The 12,529-nt window shown below is 40.2% G+C and overlaps 1 protein-coding gene across 2 annotated transcripts in view; it reads left to right on the top strand.

The window, feature by feature from the left end:
* Window positions 1–772: 772 nt before the first annotated feature.
* Window positions 773–12,529, top strand: part of NKAIN2 (sodium/potassium transporting ATPase interacting 2) — a 990,407-nt gene continuing 978,650 nt past the window's right edge. Inside the window, exons 1-2 of one of the 2 annotated variants that reach the window (XR_009521934.1) lie at window positions 775–877; window positions 957–1,148. The gene's annotated coding sequence lies outside the window, so the exon portion shown is untranslated. Of the gene's footprint in view, window positions 1,149–12,529 lie in introns of both variants that reach the window. The other variant, XR_009521933.1, reaches the window with a different exon arrangement.

The following is a 12,529-nucleotide window of genomic DNA, read 5'->3' as shown; positions in this document are numbered from 1 at the left end:
GCGTCAGCAACCGCTGCGTCCCTTCTCCTCCGACCAGTCTGCCACGCGGGCTTTCCGGCCGGTCGGGATGCCAGGGCTGCACTCCTATTTCATCACCCATCCTCCTTCCCTAACCCTCCTCTTCGTCCCTTTTCCCCCAAACACACACAGGCACACAAGCTGCTCGGTCGCGCATAGTGCTCCGGGCTCGGCTGCGGGAGCAGGACCTGCACAAGCCCAGCAAGCTACGGACACGCCGCCCGGACTCTTCAGCCCGCGGGCCCCAGTGTCCCCACCGCCGCAGCCGCCGCTTCTGCGTCGCTCCTTCCCGCCTAGACACCGCCGCCAACAGCCCCCTCGGCTGCAGCCTCGGCAGGGCTGGAGGAAGTTGACGCTTTGGGAGGGGGCGGCGGGGAGCAGGTTGAAGGATTTGTTGTAGGAGGATTAACACATCTGGGCGAGGGGAGGGGCAGCGCCGCTGCAGGACGCGGCGCGGACCCGGCATCCCTGCGCGCAGCAGCCTCGGCCGCCGCCTCCCGGGACCGCGGAGCCCGGACGCCCCCGCCCGGCCCGCGCCCCGCCCCCGCCCGCTGGGCCCCGCAGCGCGGGGCGCAGAGGAGCCGCGGGCGGCGCAGGGAGGCGGGCAGCGCCCCGCGCACGCTTCTGCCACCCCCGGAGCCGGCGCGCGGAGAGCGCCGGGCGAGCGCGCGTCGGGCGGCGGCCGCGCTGGGGGGCGTGGGGCGAGGCGGCGCGGGGAGCGGCGGGGGCGAAACTTCGAGGCCAGATGCCCGAGGGCGCGGCGGCGCTGCGAGGCTGCCGCTGCTGCCCCTGCGGGCCCCGGGCGCGTCTCCGCGGGCGGCGCTGCCCGCGGCGCGGCGTGTGCACCGAGCAAGTGAAGGTATGTGTGGCGGGCGCGGCTGGAGCTGCCGCCGCTACCGCCGCCGCGCTAGCAGGTCCTAATGCCTGTCACTTCCCAGGACGCTGGCAGCTGCAGCCCGGAGCCCACGAGCCCTCGGCAGGTTTGCCTGTCCTTCCCCGCGATCTGATTGGATAAAGTGGGGGCTCGACGGTGGCCGACGTGGGACAGTTTGGCTGTGGCAGGGGTCTCGGAAACCATGGGTTATTGCAGTGGCAGGTGCACGCTTATCTTTATCTGTGGCATGCAACTGGTAAGTGACACTTGGGTCCTCTTATTCTGTAACGTGCTTTTGAGATAGTGGGCAGGGGAGTGCAGTAAAAGGTCTGCCATTGATTAGAACGGAAGAAAAAAGAAAAGAAAAGGTGACAGATATATTGCCTATATTTAAAATGCTTTCAGGGAGACGCACTGTGGGGTACAGGACAGGTGAGGCCTTCCGTCCCCGCCTATTTCTTTGCCTCTGAAGACAGTTTGTCAGGTGCGGGTTAAACTTGTCTTTAATTTCTTTAAGCAAAGCAAGAGGTAGCTAGCTCTTGTTCTTTTATGCTTTGCGTTCCTATTAAGGTAACAACGTGGTGGTCACATGTAATTTACTATACAGGTGTTAAAACAAGAGAAAAAACGGAATTTTTGACTTTTCTTCTATGTAGTAATTTTTGCAGTATCTTTGTTTCTTCATTGACGTGTATTATTTTTCAAGGAATATATTGTCTTATAAGTATAATGCTCTAACAAACCACTGTGTAGTGCAGATGGTATCCTTACAGCAGTCTGATCTACAGGACACATTGAGTTTTAAAAGTATGTAGATTGAAGAGAAATACTTAGATGAACTCAGGGACAGCATTGCCATAGACTGAACCAGTAGCCTTGAAATCACAATTATTACAAACAATTCTAAGGAAAAATATTATATCTTACATTATCTATGTAATTGCTCCTGAAATAGATACTGTTGTCTGATCCCGTGGGTGGGAGAATTATATGTACTTTTTGAGGAATGTTGTACAGTTGCAAAGAGGCAAGGAGCCAATAATGGAAAACGTCACGTCTCTGAATTTAAATTCCCTAAGGGCAATAGAAGGAGGGGCTGAGGATAGTTTAGAGGTGAAAAATAGACCACCTTAAGTGCTTAATTTGAGGTAGGAGGTACTTGCTCACTCCGGTTATCAAACAGCTTTCCTTGGAAAGTATAAATTAATCTGAATAGCCACCCACATTTCCAACAATTGTTTCATAAAGGCTGAAAGGACTACAAGACTGGAGACGATATCTAAGAGCCCAATCAGTAACCGAAAGAGCAAGAATTTGCTGTTGAAACTGATAAGTGTTCTTCATTGTTTATCAGTTGTCATGAAGCCCAGGAACGGTTGTTGTTGTTTTCTTTAATATTTAGCTGAAGCAGTGCTTTTAGTTGTATATTGTCTCAAGAATGTTTTTCTTTCCCAGGAAAGTTATCTGATAATGTATATTTTGATCTGTGAATTACTTCTGCACTTGGTTGTAAGAAAAAGAAGGTAGAACTATAAATATAATTTTAAGAATGTAACATTTTCTCAGTGACATGTAAAACAGTTTATTTTTCTGTACCACATATTCGGTTAAGTTCTGCAATAAAGTTTTTTTTTCACTCTTAATGATAAAGCTGTTCAGAACAACGAGTTTACTTTGGAAAACCACCAGGAAGGCCAGGTGTGCCAAACTGTAAACATTTTCAAAACATTCTTATGTTCATATATGATTCAGAAAAGAATACATTTGCTGATTCACTGTGTAAAAGCATAAAGCTGTGAGAATGGGTGGGTAAGAGCACTCTTATGCTCTTTTCAATTTTGAATTTTAAAAATGTGATTTAGCTTTTAATCTGTTAACATAGTAGGGCTTTATTATGGTAGATGTAGGCATTAGATCTATATGGCATTTCGTGTGATGAATACAAACTCAAGAACTTAAACAGTTTTAGAAAAACATAAATGTACAAATGGGAAGCTTAATATACAAAGTAGCATAATAAGGCTAAAGGTGTGTGTGTGTGTGTGTTTGTGTGTATATGCAATGGTGTGTTGGAGAGGTGTTATGTCACTTATGAAACAGAAATTCTGAATCAAAGCTAAGTTCTCTAACAAAATAGAAGTAGCAGTAATATAGAAGTGCTCAATCTAAGCAAGTATACATTTGAATCCTAAGAGGTATTTTAGGCTCTATAAGAATCATCTGATTTTTCCCATTCAGACTTTTTGTACCACCAGGCTAATATAATTAGCATCCATGTTAACGCAGATGCAGAAGAAAAAACAAAGGACGAAAAACATCCAATTGTTTTAATAGGGTGAAATGATCACATTTAAAGGACTCCAGAGATTCCTGTTAATTGTTGTTTCATATAAATATAGAATTTAATTTTAAATAAAATAATTCTTTTGCAACTAGTTGCAAAGCACTGTACGTGTGCGTGCGTGCGCACGCACACACACACACACTAGGTGGGTGTTTATGTTTTTCTTTGTTCTTGATAGCTCTTTGAAAACTTTATGTATCTTTGAGCTATTATGAGTAAAGTTTGTTTCATAAGTAGCCAGGTTTCCGGAATGTACCACTGATTGCCACAAAAGTTCGCCTAGTTTTGTTTACTTCTGTAGTGTTTAGTGAGCGTTCTCGTAACATTTAGGTATTTTTTTGCAGCTGGACAGAAAATCTTAGATTTATTAAAATTAATTGAAGCCAAAATTTTCTGAGATAGAAACTTTATTAAGTTTCTTTGTTAAGTAACTGTTAAGTCCCTAGAAACATTTGACTCCAATTTTGTAAGTAGAGTGTTTGTATTTTAACTAGACTTAAAGCAATATTTATGTCTGTGTAAACTTGCAGCTAACCTTAGAAGGAGATGAAGTAGCTTTAGTATTGTGGCAATGGGAACCTCATTCATCAGTATATTATCAGAGCAGACACAGTGTTTTGATCCTTTAACAAGCGAAGGACAGAGACAAAGGCTCCAGAGAAATTTACTTGTCAGGATTCTGTATCTTTGCTTTTAATTATGTTAAATGTGCATTTAATTTAATGTTTGACAGACAAGTGTGGATAAACATCCATTCTTTTAAAAATCAGGAAATCAGTTTATAAGACAAAAAATTAGAATTTCATACTGTAGAGATTTAATATAAAACTTCCATTTATATGAAAAAGTGTCTGTCCATTTTATGAAAAAGTATCTGTCTCTATATATCATACATTAAAATCTTTGAGCTGAATGGTTACTCCAACTTCAGATTTTAGGGTGATTTCTGTGAAAAAGCGGTGTGATCTCTGGAAACAGATTTGCTGCATGTGCAGAATCCAGCGTCTAAGCTCATAATCTGAAGAATGTTATTTTATTTTTATCATTGCTGTCCTTAATGCTCAGAAACTGAAGATGTTAGTCACAAAAGGTATCACTGCATTTGCAGTGGTGGATATGGTGGTACAGGACAAGAACAATTTAACTTCTTATTTAAAACTTTCAGCAGTTTGTGAAAGAGTTTTTGCTATTTTTTTTCTTCGAGGTTTGGTTGAATCAAAGAGTACGTTATATAAATGTTGAAAAAAATGCTCAAAACTCAGATATTTCTCAGTGAAAAACCAGCCATAATATGGAAGAGCATAATTTATTTTAGTTTGAAAAGACAGCTTTGTTTTCAAGTAAAGAAATTAGAAATCGCCCACATTTTTGTACATTAGACTCCTATATGGCACAAAGCATATGTATCATAAACTATTGAAAGAAAGTATAGATTTACATTGAACAGATTAACACTTGAAAATGCCAGTCTTGCCATGTGTTCTATGAAGTATTGCTAACTTGGAGCAGGTGCAACTAACAATTAGGTTAGTACACATGTGCAGCTGCCTGGAGAAGCTCATTTGAAACAATTAAGAATGATCAGTTGTTTTCTACTGCATAGTTTCTAAGCATTTTTGGAGGTACAAATTTATTAGAGAAGGCCATGAGTATATACGTGGACTAAGAAAAAACAATTTTATCATAATTATGGAGTGTTTCAGTGGTGTCGATTGTGATTTTATGCAGTGTTCATAGTTACAAGGTCTTTGGTTACTTAGAATAGAGCATTGACACGAAGTGGCTTGAAGAGTGCCGGTAGAATCTTATGATTTTCCTAGAGTACTTTTGACAAGTTTGAAAGTTCTCCAGAAGTGTAGAACGTTATCTCTCACAACCCTCCCTCTCAGAGAATTTAAAATTTTAGATTCAAATGCCATTGGTAATAAAATCTTGAGGTCATTAATCGATCTGATTCATGGAGAAGACTAACAATTTCCACATAATATTTCAGAAACTTATTATGGAAAAATATGCTAAGAGTTTGCTACGTTGTAAAATAATGATAAATTTCTTCCTTTTAAATGTTTTCTGTTTTTGCACCCCAATATTGTCATGCATGTTTTCGTCTTTAATTTACTCTTTCGTTATAATTCAGCACTGCTCATCTCTAATGTTGACCAAAAAAGGATGTAGAAACTTCTTCCAGTGCCCAGCTCTGCTTCTTGGTTCACAGACCAAGGGCAACTTCTTTTTTCATACACCCAAAGTTGCGGAGAACGCTGTTTCCCCTTCTTTCTCAAATAAAGGCTTGAATGGGCAACATCCCCTGTGCAGAATGCCAGAGTCATCTCTGGCTTGAGGCCCATATGTGGACAATGGCCCAGATATGCAAATGGGCATTGCCACCAGCTTGTCCCTCTGATGCTGCTTTACTTTGGGGTCCGATTCTCTACTTGCCCAGTCAAGAATTTCAGAATGGCAGCCAGGGACTCCTTAAAATAGGAGGTCTTTATTTCTTGGTGTGTTTCTTTCCTGTGCGTGTGTGTACTTGACAAAAATAAAATCTGAGACAGAAACACGTTTTAACATTTCTGCGTTTATACTGGAAATAAAAATATTAAAATTATGGGATCATTAAATATTTGTCTATACAGTTGTCCCTTGGTGTTTGCAGGGGATTGGTTCCAGGACGCTGCCCCTCCATGGATCTCGCCTTTGATCCTCAAGTCCCTCATATAAAATGAGGGTCAGCCCTCCATTATCTGTGGGTTTCACTAAAATTTCAAGGGATTTATTTCAGTTATTTAGTAGAATTTCAAGCAACTCAGTTTAGTTTTTCCAGAAATAGGTTTGAAAGTAATATTGCTAATAATTGCTTCCCTATTTCCATGCCTTATAGCACACAAATATCAGAAACCAAACATACACAGGAGAATTATTTCAGTTCTATTATTTCACCTGTAGAATGAACTCTTCTAATTTTGGTCCCTTTTTTCCCCCTTGACTATTGTGTATTTTAAATATAATGAAATATATAGACCATCAAGATATGAAGTATTTAGGGTTTTATTTTTCTTCATAACAACAATAGAATTAAGTACTGTATTTATACCTACATCATTTCTATTGCATGGAAATAGAAGTGTATGAAACATTTGTACCAACCCTAGGAAATTGAAGAACATTTAAAAATCATGAAAGCACAAGATAAAATTATATCATTTTATTTTTGCAGATTAAGGTGGGAAATAAAATTTATAAACTGGTTTTCTCTTTTAATATCTCAGGTGTGTTTAGATTTGAAAGTTCTTACTATTTAAAGGACGTAGTTGCTTCATCTTCCTGAAATCAGTTTTCCTTTTTTTCTTTTTTTTTTTTTTGCTTAAAGTCTAAAATGAGTATCGTGTCTGATAGAAGTGGTCCTAACATTTAATCTAATGCAAGCTATAGACTGTCTTTTTTTTTTTTTTTTTTTTTTTAGCCTGGAACAGGAATAGAGTGACTTCTAATGCTAATAACTTTTGCCTTTTAAATTATTTTGGATCCTACATGCAAATTTTTATCCCTATGAAAACAATTTTTGAAAAGTTTACAAATAAACTGATTTTTATGTGCACTTTGAAAAAACGTTCGTCTTTATAATTTGTTATACTTTCAAAATCCAACTTTGTAAAATACTTTAAAAATAATGAAAACGTTAGTATTTATTGGAAGGTATTTCTGGCTAAATGCTAAACGTCTAAACATGTGTTTTTTTACTGATTCCCTTCCAATAATCCTATGAAGTAGGTAACAGATATTAATATCCCCATTTTACAGAGGAGGAAACAGGTTCTGGAAGTTCAAGCAACTTACTTAGGTTACCCCCTTAGTAAGTGGTAGAGCTTAGATTCAAACTCAAGTTTAACTTGACTTTAAGCCTGATGGAGGTTTTATCACTGCGTACATTGCGTCCGTTGCATCCATGTTCACCATGGAACATGAAACGGTAGCAGTAGCTTACATTTGTTTTACTAACAAAGGCAGTATCATCTACCTATTGATTCCCGATCAACATAAGACTAAGCAGGCACAGAGAAGGCTTGATGCCAGGCCCCTATCCACACCTGGCTGGCCCACATGGACTTGGGGTTTACCATCTTTGAACTGCCAGTGTGTGGACTAGAGAATCAAAGGAGAGGGTGCCCCTGCAAAGTTAGTGTCCCTGGCTGTTCCCACAAGATTTCACATGTGCCCTAACACTGCAAAACACACTTGTCGTTGTACCCTAGAGAAATAACCCCTCATAGTGAGGCTGTATTTCTGTCATTGTTCAAGGGTAGAAAAAAAAGTTTCAGCCGCTCTGCATTTCTGGCTAACAGGGACTCGGACACTTTGAGAGGTATGTTTAAAAAGATTCCATGTGAAGAAAAATGTATTTATTTTTCTCACATTCCTATTATTTTTGAAGCCAAACCCTGATGAATGGCTAATGCAGAGTAATGTTATTTGCCTGTTGCTTCTATTTTTTTTTAACATGTCCCAAATCCTAAGTCCACCTAGACCACTATTGGTGAGGATATTAGTTAAAATTATTGTTGTTGGAAATAACTTCAAGTGATAGGTTATTTAAAATATGCATTGCATTGAACATCCTAGAAAATTCTGGAACTGCGGTGTGTGTCAGAATCACCTGTAGGGCTTTTCCCATACAAATCAATAGGCCCCACCCCAGTGTTTCTGATTCAGTAGGACAGAGACCTTAAATTTGCATTTCTGATGAGTTCCCAGGTGACACTGATGCTGCAGGTCAAACTTTGAGAATTACTGGTCTAGAACTTAGGTCTTCACTTAACGTTGTTGCAGGAGTGTGTGAATCTGTGTTTGAAATTCTTCAACCCAACTAGATAATTAGCTCATTTCTTCCTTTTGCCTGTTACTGATGTGAAAGAAAACTTCTCTTCGGGACCAAGTGTGCCTATTTCTGACTTCCAGCTTAGTTCTATTCAGAAGTTTAAGTAAGGGAAATGGAAGGTCTTTTCAAGCATTTGTGTCTTTGCAATGAATAGAGAGAAAAATCTGAAAGGGATTCAGTGCCTCTAGTCTATACCTTCTATGCCTGGTAATGCTGGAGTGGAATTGGTCCCTTCAACTGCTTCTCTTTGCCAGCCTAGCCCCTCAGTCTGAATTTCGGAATAGCTTCTCGCTGTGCAAAACACAGCCCTGGGAGAGAGAGAGAGATCTGAGGAAATATGCTGAAAAAGCACTGGACTAAGTGAGAAGGCAGATTTTTTTCTACCCTGTCTAGCACTTCCATACGGGACAACTAAATAACTGTGACTTTGCTCAAGCCATTTATATTCCTGGGTGCTGTTTACTCATTTGGAAAGTGGGGCAAATAATTCCTGACCCATTTACCCTACAGAATGCTTAGAGCATCTGAGAAAATGTGCTTAAAGTTTACATGAAAGAGCTTCACAAATGTGAAGCTTTATTGCTGTGTTACTTCTGATACCTAGAAAAATCTCTGTAATTATTACTAGTTTAATTTTTAAGAACTGTTCATCTAGTGAGACTGGGAGTAGTTGCAGGGACGCCTATATATCATTTGACCCGTGGCCCTAGTTGCAAAAACTTGTTTCGTTGTAGAAACATTTTTTTCTTCACCTATCTATCATTTGGGGTGGGGGCGGCGGGTATATGAATAAGGATTACAAAGTAGGTGCAAATGGTTTGAAATAGATAAACAATATGCTTATGTGTGTGATGTACCCACTTTAAGTGTTCTTTAAGAATTAAACTTAGATTTCACAAAGCAGTCAGAATTCTGCTTGGTCAGGCAGCATTCCGTGGGTGCTATCCTGCAAAACGCTCCCCCTCAAACATGAGCTGTGAGATTAACTATGTCGTGGGGTAGAGCATTATCGTCATCGTCCTCTCTCCTGCCCCCAAGGGGCATGATTCATGTTAGTGTATCTGCTCCTGCACTAAAGAACCCCCTGCTTAATTCCCTTTAAGTCTGCAAATACAAAGTGTTTGCAACAAACCAAGGAACCTCTTTTCTGATATCCCCTATTAACCTTGCATGGAACTAGTATTTTCAGGAATAGTTTTCAGTGAAATACTACTCTAGGCTCATGATGCAGTCTAAAAGTTAATAATATTATTATCTAAACAATACTTAATGACTAAAAATTCAGTATGGAAACTCTTAACCTATTGAACAGGTATCTAACAAATAATAATACATAAAGATGTTTAAGAATATCAAGTATTAAAAAAAGAATATCAAGTATTATTATTACGTAATTAAAGTAAATGAAGGGAAGCTTGTTTTCAAATACTTGACCATTTTTTTAATATGTTTTACTTGAGTTTCTTGCAGTTGTGTTTTGGCCACTAAAATCACAACCCTCAACTTTGAAATTCAGTCAAGTCCAATTGCTGATGTTGCAGAGAGGGTGACATGTTGCAGGTTCCAAGGATGTTTGGAGCTTCAGAACACCTAGGAGAGGGCGTCTGCAGAAGCACTTTCTTTCTTTTTTTTTTTTTAAAGGAAATTCTGTTCTCAGATGGATTTTTTAAAATCTTTATTTATTTATTTATTTGGCTGCATCAGGTCTTAGTTGCGGCACGTGGGCTCTCTAGTTGCTGCACGTGGGCTCTAGAGTGTGTGAGCTTAGTTGCCCCGCGGCATGTGGGATCTTAGGTCCTCGAACAGGGATCGAACCCGTGTCCTCTGCATTGGAAGGCGGATTCTTAGCCACTGGACCACCAGGGAAGAGCCCAGAAGCACTTTTAGAAGCAGTGGCTGAGGAGCAATGCCTGTATCCTACATCTAAAACCAAACTCAGTCTTCCAGCATCATACCCTAAATGTTTGCCTTTGCAGGGCAGGTGGTGAAGAGTCCTCATACTGACTTTTGTTTTCTAATCAATGCATACACTCAAAAACAGTAACACATTAAAAAACCCCAACAATGCTGCATTCTTTGAAAACAAATGAGTCTTGGTTTGGAATGGAGGAATCAAATCTCTCCTGCTAACAGAACTCTTTGTGTGCATCTGTATGGTGCTAATTACACAATAGAATAAGGAGGTATTTCAAATCCTTTAACTGACAGCTGTGTGTCAAATGATGGACGATCAATTTTATGCCTGAAATGTTCAGTGGTAGGGAATTCATATGACCCTCTTCTAGCCATACGAGATCTACAAGGCTAATCTTCCAGAGTATCATTTTTATAAAGGACATCTCTGATGCCACTGAGAAACAAAAAGTGGGGAGGACTTCTACAGGCCCCAGTGAGCAGAGAGCACTAGAGCCTGGTGGTGTGCTGCCTTCTGCGGTCTTGGCCCTTGGAGAAGAGCTCTTTCTACTGCCTCGCCTTGAGTACCTCCTTTGTTACAGAGTCTGCAGTGGTGGGGGCCAGCTTGCTCCTGGAAGTAATAATTCATCCCTGGGGACACAGTGATTCAGACCTCATTCTCTTAATCTGTAAAATAGGGATCATGGACTCTACAGGACATGTATCCAAGTGCTACCTATTTGCTCCACTTGATTACTCTGAGGGACAGAGATGAGATTAGGGTCTTACGGATGTGTTTAACTCTGGTTTTTGGCAGCAGTGAGGGAGCTGCATATCTGTAGGATTTGGAAGCTATTGTAGATTTGAGAATACACAGGTGGTATATAAAGAGCCCTGGGTCTTTTTTTCTTCTTCTTCTTCTTTTTTAATAAAACTTGCTGACAAATTTGATGATAGTGCATCTATAACTTGTGATTTCCTAAAATATAGGAGCTATGTATAGGATTATGTATTCCTTACCCTTACCAATAGGAATTAATGGAGTTTCATTTTTGTCCATCTTTCACAAAATGCAGTTCCATTTTATTCAAACAAAAGATGGTAGTTATATTATGGCTGTTCAGTAGCATTTATGAACCTGAGTTTTGCTTTTCTTTTAGCCTGGTATGAAAGGTTTTCAACTTTCTTCTACAGGATGGGGGGCAGTTGGGGGCAGGGGGAAGGGGAGTGTCTGGCTCCTGAATGTCTAATAGTTCACAAGCATGTAACACTACTTAAGATGATATATATTTTATATTATTTTTATTTTTAAATAAATTTATTTATTTGCTTTTATTTTTGGCTGTGTTGGGTCTTCGTTGCTGCACATGGGCTTTTCTCTAGTTGAGGCGAGCAGGGGCTACTCTTCGGTGCGGTGTGCATGCGTCTCATTTTTGTGGCTTCTCTTGTTGCGGAGCACGGGCTCTAGGCGTGCGGGCTTCAGTAGTTGTGGCACGTGGACTCAGTAGGTGTGGCTCGCAGGCTCTAGGCGTGTGGGCTTCAGTAGTTGTGGCCCACGGGTTTCATTGCTCCGAGCATGTGGGATCTTCCCAAACCAGGGCTCGAACCCGTGTCGCCTGTATTGGCAGGTGGATTCTTAACCACTGCGCTACCAGGGAAGCCCAAGATGATATATATTTTAAAGGACAGTCTTGTGAAGTCTGTGAAGTTAACTGTGAATTTATTAATGAATTTTCTCAAGACATCTGGTTTTATCTAAAACATTCCTGGGAAGTTCCACAGGTTCTTAAGATCTATGGGACAGTGCTTTCCCAGTTTACCATTTTATAGACCGTCTCAGAATAGATTTGCTTTTGTTAAAAAAAAAAAAAAACTGCCCTAAAAATCAGGCACATGGCATAAATTCAGTTTATGTTTAGTAAATGTAAATTTTGTAACAGCAGTGTTTGGTGACCTTTAATTATATGCCTCTCTTATTTTAATCCTTAGGGGAAACCTGTTGGTTTTCTCAAGAATGAGGTAGTAATGATCTCCTTGTTATTGCACCTACTTTGTACGGTTTTGTTAAGAAACATAGTGACCTAAAATCTTAGCTTTTCCCTTAAATTGAGAGAAATGAACCCTAGTGAGTCTTTTTTTTTTTTTTTTGGAGATTTATATGGCAATTTGATGCAGAGTTTATACACAAAATAGTTTTGTTGCACGTTTGCTGCTGTTAGGCCCATCTTTTAATTTAATCTTTCCTAATGTGAATAAAAATGTTATATATTGAACTTTAAGGGGAATAGATGGATGAGAAATGTTAACAAAGTCATAGACAGAGGCAGTGATCCTAATGTATAGGAGGCATGTCACATTTTGGGTTGAAAAGTAATTCGGCAACAGTATCTTCTTTTACAAAATACATCTCTCTGAAAGTCTTTCTGATGTGTTTGAATGCAGCCCTTAGATGGCCATTACCAGTCATGTGTTGGTAATGAGAGCCAGGTGTGCACATTGCCCTGCCTTGGGGTGTTGGGTGATG

The sequence above is a fragment of the Delphinus delphis genome, chromosome 14, assembly GCF_949987515.2.
Source record: "Delphinus delphis chromosome 14, mDelDel1.2, whole genome shotgun sequence".
Lineage (NCBI taxonomy): Eukaryota > Metazoa > Chordata > Mammalia > Artiodactyla > Delphinidae > Delphinus > Delphinus delphis.
This window is presented reverse-complemented; position numbering and strand designations above follow the sequence as displayed.